Here is an 8,594-nt window from a genome sequence, read left to right as displayed (position 1 = left end):
TAGTGGCAATAATAGAAGGGTGGCTTAAAATAGTAACATTGTATCTGAATATCAAGTACCCAATATTCTGAAAACAGGGAAGAAATTAAACAAAGGAGCATGACTAACAATACTGATAGGGAAGACATTGTGCTTGAATGAGTATGCGTCCTTGAAGGAACAAAGGGGTAGAATCCATTTGGTCAGAGAGTTAGAGCAGAAAGAGGATAATCATGCTACTGGATATTTATGAAGTGTGATTAAAAAGAACTGTGTATTCTCGGTCCAATTAGGAAGAAGTGCTACTGGAACTGGTGCTGGGAACGAGTTGAATCAAATGATGCAAATATCTGGGGGAGCACTTGGTTAAGGGTGATCATTGTGACTTAGAGTTTAGACATTTACTGGAGAAAATCAAAGAACAGTCTGTGGTAGAATTGCATTGGAAGGGAGCTAATTTTGGAATGTGAAGGGATCTATCCAGGGTAAAGTAAAACCAAACACTGACAGCAGAAACTGTAACAAAACCATTCTTTATGGAGGAGATGCTTCAGGTACAGCTCAGGACATTCCAACCATAGGTGAAAGGTAATGGAACCAAAGCCAGCAATAATTGTATGATGAGGGAGCTAAAGAACATAGTGAAACAAAAATAGAGGGTCTCTGATGCATGTCAGTCCATTAGGTTTAAACGATTTTCAATGTGCCAGATGTTTTTATTTGTTTCTCTGGATTTTTCATTTTCCATTAAAGCACTGTAATTTGTGGAGCCAAGTTCTGTTCAGGCATTTCCTGCAGGATGTTGAGAAGAAAATGGATTAAAGTTTTCATCTTTAGAGTTCGAGTGTCAAAAATGTAGCCTATGAGGCTGGGCAATAGATTATTTAGTTATTTCCTAATTGCTGTTTGTGATAATGGTCTGCAACTCTCTGCTTACAATTTGGTAATGGAAGTGGAGATGATGTAGATTTTGGGGTGCAAATTGGTTGCCACATTCCATGCATTATCACAATTACTGTACTTCAAAGAGTATTTTATTTATTGTGAATCATTTTTTGGATTTTATAATGTCATGGAGTTTCATAAATGCATTTTTTTCTTTAAATTGTATTATCAAGAAATGTTGGTCTTTGTCTCAAGATATGTTACTATCTGCAGCATAAGATAGAGGCAATTTAATTGAAAGATTCATTTAAACTTTATATATAGGCTGCTTAACTCCATGACGCACGCACTGGGTTACCTTTCTCATAGATTCATAATGTTGTTGAGTAATAGAATAGGTGCTCCAGCACACTTCCACTTTAATTTTCGCTTTGCTATCTGCAGGATATTGTTCTGACAACACCATTACCCTTGACATCCTGTATTGTGTATCAAAGAGCATTAAAAGAAACATTTTCATATTTCTCACAAAGTAACAGAGTCGTGTTGTCTTGTGGATATTTTTAATCAACATGTTATGACACACCTTTGGAGCAGGCAGGACTTGAACCCGTGCTGCCTGGCCCAGAAGTAGGTACACTACCACTGTACCACAAATGCCCCTGTTGTCTTCAGATAATTGTCATTACAAAACATTTGTGGAAGTTCAAATTGTTTTATTAAGCTTTCAATCAAATTTATTCTGCCTCAGCTGCTGAAGCTTTTTTCTGTCATCTGTCTCTTTTATTTGAAACTGTCTATCAGTTAGCTGCTGTGCAGGGTGCTTTTACTTCCTGTTCAAATTAAAAGCACCAAGTTGTACCTTGCATATTCATCATCTGAGTTGGCTATTAGTATGAGTTCCCACTGATTATACTGTTAAATTTGTACTCTATCGAGTAAGCTGGGTGTACGCTGATCTGGAGCAGAATTATCCTGGAAGAGGGCAGCAGAGTGGTGATGCTGATTGGCTGACATGGTGAAGATCTGTCACTGCTTCCAGAAGGTGGACTTCATCAAGACGCCTTCTGTCTGTGAAAGGGCAGAAAGCATTCTGAAGGGAGAGGGTGAACAACCAGAGGTTGTGGTACATATCGGTACTAACGACATAGGTAGGATGAGTGACAAGGTCCTGCAGCAGCAGTTCAGGGAGTTAGGTAGAACGTTAAAGAGCAGGACCTCCAAGGTTGTAATCTTCGGATTACTCCCTGTACCACGCGAGGCGAGAAATAGTAGGATAGTACAGCTTGACGTGTGGCTAAACAGATGGTGTAGGAGGAGGGTTTCACATATCTGGACCATTGGGATCTCTTCTGGGGCAGGTGGGACCTGTACAAGAAGGACAGGTTGCATCTAAACTGGAGGGGCACAAATATTCTGGCTGGGAGGTTTGCTGGTGTCATTCGGGAGGATTTAATCTCGCTCGGCAGGGATGTGGGAACCAAATCAAAGGTGAATTGACTGAAAGGTAACTAAAGAATATGGCCAGTAAGACTCAGAGGAGGTGCAGGCAGAGTGTGGTTACAAAACAAAGTGGGTCTGCTGGACTGAAGTGCATCTGTTTCAATGCGAAAAGTGTAACAAGTAAGGCAGATGAACTTAGAGCTTGGATTAGTACTTGGAACAATGACGTTGTTGCTATTACGGAGACTTGGTTAAGGGATGGACAGGATTAGCAGTTTAACGTTCCAGGATACTGATGTTTCAGGTGGGATGGAAAGGGGTATAAAAGGGATGGAGGAGTTGCACTACTTGTTAAGGAGTATATCACCGCTGACCTGCGGGAGGACACCTCAAATGGCTTGTACAGCGATGCAATATGGGTAGAGCTCAGGAACAGGAAGAGTGCAATCAAAATGTTTGGGGTTTACTATAGGCCTCCCAACAGTCAGCAGGAGATAGAAGAACAGATATGTAGGCAGATTTTGGCAAGATGTAAAAGTAACAGTGTTGTTGTCGTGAATGATTTTAACTTCCTATATATTGACTGGGACTGACTTAGTACTTGGGGCTCGGATGGGGCAGAGTTTGTAAGGAGCATCCAGGAGGGCTTCTTGAAACAGTATGGAGATAGCCCAACTAGGAATGGGGCCTAGGGAAATAAGCCTGGCCAGGTGGTTGACGTCTCAGTAGGGGAGCAGCTCGGGAACAGTAATCACAATTCAGTAAGCTTTAAGGTACTGATGGATAAAGATAGGTGTGGTTGTCAGGTGAAGGTGCTAAATTGGGAAAAGGCTAATTACAACGATATTAGGCAAGAACTGAAGAATGTAGATTGGAGGCAGATGTTTGAGGGCAAATCAACATCTGATATGTGGGAGGCTTTTAAGTGTAAGTTGCTGGGAACTCCGGACCGGCACATTCCTGTAGGGATGAAGGATAATTATGGCAAGTTTAGGGAACCTTGGATAAGGAGAGATAGTGTGAGCCTAATCAAAAAGAAAAAGGAAATATTTATCGAGACTAGAAGGCTGGGAACACATGAAGCAAGGGTGGAAAACAAGGAAAATCGGAAGAAACTTAAGCAAGGAGTCAGGAGTGCTAAAAGGGTTCATGAAAAGTCATTGGCCAATAGGATTAAGGAAAATCCCAAGGCTTTTTATACATATATAAAGAGCAAGAGGGTAGCCAGGGTGAGGGTTGGCCCACTCAAGGACAGGGAAGGGAATTTGTGTGAAGCCAGACGAAATGGGCGAGGTATTAAATGAGTACTTTGCGTCAGTATTCACCATAGAGAAGGACTTGTTGGATGATGAGTCTGGGGAAGGGTATGTAGATAGTTTGGGTCATGTTGAGATCAAAAGGGAGGAGGTATTGGAGGTCTTGACAAGCATTAAGGTAGACAAGTCCCCAGGCCGTGATGGGATATACCCCAGAATACTGAGAGAAGCAAGGGAGGAAATTGCTGGGGCCTTGAGGGAAATCTTTGTATCCTCACTGGGTACAGGGGAGGTCCCAGAGGATTGGAGAATAGCCATGGTTGTTCCTTTGTTTAAGAAGGGTGGTAAGGATAATCCAGCTAATTACAGGCCACTGAGCCTTACGTCAGTGGTAGGGAAATTATTGGAGCGGATTCTTCGAGACAGGATTTACTCCCACTTGGAAATCAGTGGGCGTATTAGTAAGAGGCACATGGTTTGTGAAGGGGAGATTGTGTTTCACTAACTTGGTTGATTTTTTGAGGAAGTGACGAAGTTGATTGAAGGTAAGGCAGTGGACATTGTCTACATGAACTTCAGTAAGGCCTTTGACAAGGTCCCTCACGACAGGCTGATACAGAAGGTAAAGTCGCACGGGGTCATAGGTGAGCTTGCAAGATGAATAAAAAAGACTGGCTCGGTCATAGAAGACAGAGGGTAGCAATGGAAGTGTGCGTTTCTGAATGGAGTGCTGTGACTAGTGGCGTTCCTCAGGGATCAGTGTTGGGACCTTTGCTGTTTGTAATATATATAAATGATTTGGAGGAAAATGTAACTGGTCTGATTAGTAAATTTGCCGATGACACAAAGGTTGGTGGAATTGCGGATAGCAACGAGGACCGTCACAGGATACAGCTGGGTATAGATCGGGGGTTGGTGACTTGGGCAGTTACGTGGCAGATGGAGTTTAAACCGGAAAAATGAGAGGTAATGCATTTCGCAAGGTCTAATCCAGATGGAAAATATACAGTAAATGGTAGAACCCTTAAGAGTACCGATAGGTAGAGGGATCTGGGTGTACAGGTACACAGGTCACTGAAAGTGACAACGCAGGTGGAGAAGGTAGTCAATTTGGCATACGGTGTGCTTGCCTTCATCGGCCGAGGCATTAACTTTAAAAATTGACAGGTAATGTTGCAGCTTTATAGAACCTTAATTAGGCCGCATTTGGAATGGTATGTTCAATTCTGGTCGCTACACTACCAGAAGGATGTGGTGGCTTTGGAGAGGGTACAAAAAAAATTTACCAGGATGTTGCCTGATATGGAGGGCATTAGCTATGAGGAGAGGTTGGAGAAACTTGGGTTGTTCTCACTGGAACGACGGAGGTTGAGGGGCAACCTGGGAGAGGTCTACAAGATTATGAAGGGCATGGACAGAGTGGACAATCAGAAGCTTTTTCCCAGGGTGGAAGAGTCAGTTACCAGGGGTCTTAGGTTTAAGGCGTGAAGGGCAAGGTTTAAAAGGTGATGTACGAGGCAAGTTTTTTTTTACTCAGAGGGTGGTGGGTGCCTGGAACTCGCTGCCGGGGGTAGTAGTGGAAGCAGGTACTAGAGTGACGTTTAAAGGGCCTCTTGACAAATACATGAATAGCATGGGAATAGATGGATATGGTCCCCGGAAGGGTAGGGAATTTTAGTTGTGATGGGCAGCATGTCGGGCAGGCTTGGAGGGCCGAATGGCCTGTTCCTGTCCTGTAATTTTCTTTGTTCTTTGTTCTTTGTTCTATCAAACCACAGTTTAACACTGTAATGCTGAGGAACTACTTAGAACTACCAGGATACCAGGAAATCAAACTGAAAATCCCTTTAAATTTGGCTAGAACCAATAGCTGATTCATGTGGTATTAAGATTTTGGAAAGCTTTAACAAGGAATAAAGATATAATTCAATAAATTAGGCAAAGAAGGGACTTGCCTTTGATTCATGGGGCTGGGGCCTGTTCACACATTTTGGCCATCCTGAATGCTTCACAGCTAATCAGCTATTTCTGAGTTGTAGTCACTGTTGCTATGCACAAGGTCAGGATTTATCTTCCTGTGTTATTTCTTGGAAGGTCTCGAACATCCATTAGCATTTTTATGAATTCCATAATTGCAGTTCCAACTATTTGATAAAATCACCAATCCACTGAGCCCTAGTAGTATGGGCTGACTTCATTGGGTATTAGCTTGAATCCCAAATAAACATATCTCTTTCAATATAGAGATTGCAAGAACTGCAGATGCTGGAGTCATCCAATGAGTCAGCACCCTGGAGTCCCAGATGTCCTCCTATTTCAAGGACCACGAATCCCCCCTCAACCACATCTCTTGCACTTCCCACATTTCTGCCCTCAAACCCCTTCCCTCAACAAAAATAGAGACAGAATTCCCCTGGTCTTCACATACCACCCCACCAACCTTCGCATCCAGTATATCGTTACGCCACCTGCAGTCCGACCCCACAACCAAAGAGACATTTCCTTCCCCACCCCTACCTGCCTTTCATAGGGACCACTCACTCCATGACTCCCTTGTCAACCCCACACTCCCGACTTGCCCCACCACTCCCGGCATCTTTCCCTGCAACCGCAGGAAGTGCTACACCTGCCCAAACACCTGCCTCATCATCTCCATCCAAGGCCCAAAGCAAACCTTTCATATCCAACAGGGGTTCACCTGTACATCCTCCAACTTGGTCTACTGTATCCACTGCTCCCGATGTGGCCTCTTCTACATCGATGAGACCAAGCATAGACTTGGGGACCGTTTCATTGAGCATCTGCGCTCTGTACACGACAAACCACAACACCTTCCAGTTGCCGAGAGATAGTAGGAACTGCAGATGCTGGAGAATCTGAGATAACACACTGTAGAGCTGGATGAATATAGCAGGCCAAGCAGCATCAGAGGAGCAGGAAGGCTGACGTTTCAGGCCTAGACCCTCCTTCTAGACCCTTTTTCTGAAGAAGGGTCTAGGCCCGAAATGTCAGCCTTCCTGCTCCTCTGATGCTGCTTGACCTGCTGTGTTCATCCAGCTCTACGCCGTGTTATCTCACCTTCCAGTTGCCAATCATTTTAACTCCCCATCCCACTCCCTGGGTGACATGTCCATCCTGGGCTGCCTGCAGTGCCACAATGACAACACATGCAACCTGGAGGAGCAACACCTCATATTCTGCTTTGGGAGCCTACAGCCCGATGGCCTGAACAAAGAATTCACTAGTTTTAAAATCTCCCCACCCCTGGCCTCATCCCTTGTCCATCTCCGCCTCCTTGACTTGATTGGTGAATGCAAGTAGGGAGTGGTGGGGATTGGTCAGTGGGATGGGTGGGGCGGATAGGTGGGAGAGAGGATGAACAGGTTGCGCCAGATCAAGGAGGCGGGAGGGAGGATGGGTGGAGCTGGGGAAAGGTAGGTGGGGTATTGATAGGTTGGATGCAGGTAGGGGGTAGTGGGGATTAGTCGGCAGAAAGGGTAGGACGGATAGGTGGAGAAGATGGTCAGGTTGTGTCATCATCCCACCTACCTTCCCCAGCCCGAGTCCTCCTCTCTGTATTTATTTCCCAGCTCCCTTCCCCCTCCCTATTTCTGAAGAAGGGTCCTGACCTGAAACGTCAAGCTGCCATGCCTGCTGTGTTCCTCCCACTCCACACTGTGTTGTCTCTAGATCTTTCAAAATGGTCGTTCTGAAGCCAACACATCACTGTTCACCTGCTATATGAATCTGCTGGGAGACTGAGCCATAGAATAGAAAGATATGGAAATGTAAATATTTTGAAGTTTATATTAACTTGATAACACGTCTCAGTGTGATAGAGTCAGAAGTCACACAACACCAATTGTAGTTCAACAGGTTTATTCGAAATCGTAAGCTTTTGAAGTGCTGCTCCTTCATCAGATGAAGTGAAGAAAAGCACACAGGCACAGAATTTATAGGCAGAGAGATCAAAAAATCGTGTGAATGGACCGTCAACAAGCCAACAGGCCTCTTTGATATTGGTTTTCCTGTTTTTTTTTAATTTTGTTACATTAATGCTGGTAAAGTATGAGGACAGTTTTATTTTGTGAATTGACGTATTCTGCCTATTAATAGGGACTGCCCATATGTATTTAAACAGAGCAGAGAGGTTAAATTAATTATTTTTTTGTTAAGTCACCGAATCTTGCCCATTATCAGTTATTTTGAAACACTGCGCTCATCAAACACTTCCTGCCAGGGCTGTACCTGCACGATATGACAAAATCATGGGGTGAAGCCACGAAACCAGGGGAAGACATTCATCCTATTGAGCCTGTATTGACTCTCTGCAGGAGAAGTTTCAGTGGTCACACTCCCTAACCCTTTCCCTGACCTTGCAATTATTTTCCCTTCAGGTGTTTGTCCATTTTTCTTTGCAAAGTAATGATTGATTTAGTCTCCACTGTTCTTTCAGACAATGTATTCCAAATTGTAACCACTCACTGTTTACTTAAAAAGATGTTATTCCTTGTGTCACCTTTTTATTCCTTTTTCTGATGAAGCGTCTAGGCCCGAAACGTCAGCCTTCCTGCTCCTATGATGCTGCTTGGCCTGCTGTGTTCATCCAGCTCTATACCTTGTTATCTCTACTTTAAACTTGAGACCTGGTTCTCACCCTTCCATCGATAGCACCAATTTCTCTCTATTTACTGTGATGTAGACTGCTGTTCATTTCTTTCTAGCATTCTGACTAAACAAACCACAATGAATTTTAATAGTTGTGATCATAGTGTTACACAGTAAACATTATTTTAAGTTGATTCAGCTCCATTTATTTTGTTGAGTCATTTTACAACAAGATTACAGCAGTTTTCTTGATGAAAATGCGGACTTTGTCAAAAGATTAGCTTGTTTGTTTATTTCTATCTATCTAATGATTGAAATTGGGTCTGAATTATTGCTCAAAAGGCAATATTACAGGGCGTTGCACTTTGATAACGTATACTTGATCACCCAGTGTAAGGGGTTCAGTGTGATAAACTGCACTGT

General features: G+C 43.5%; 1 long non-coding RNA gene across 1 annotated transcript; it reads right to left on the bottom strand.

Moving 5' to 3' along the window:
* Positions 1 to 435: 435 nt before the first annotated feature.
* Positions 436 to 8,315, bottom strand: LOC125488405. Its single transcript, XR_007266317.1, has 4 exons — positions 8,083 to 8,315; positions 7,193 to 7,321; positions 1,223 to 1,343; positions 436 to 771 (listed from the first exon to the last, which is right to left on the bottom strand). It is a non-coding gene; the product is annotated as an uncharacterized LOC125488405 (long non-coding RNA).
* Between the last annotated feature and the right edge of the window lie 279 nt (positions 8,316 to 8,594).

This window comes from Rhincodon typus, unplaced genomic scaffold, assembly GCF_021869965.1.
Source record: "Rhincodon typus isolate 14 unplaced genomic scaffold, sRhiTyp1.1 hic_rhity00000695, whole genome shotgun sequence".
Lineage (NCBI taxonomy): Eukaryota > Metazoa > Chordata > Chondrichthyes > Orectolobiformes > Rhincodontidae > Rhincodon > Rhincodon typus.
The sequence above is the reverse complement of the archived record's forward strand: the minus strand, read 5'-3'. Positions and strand labels throughout refer to the sequence as shown.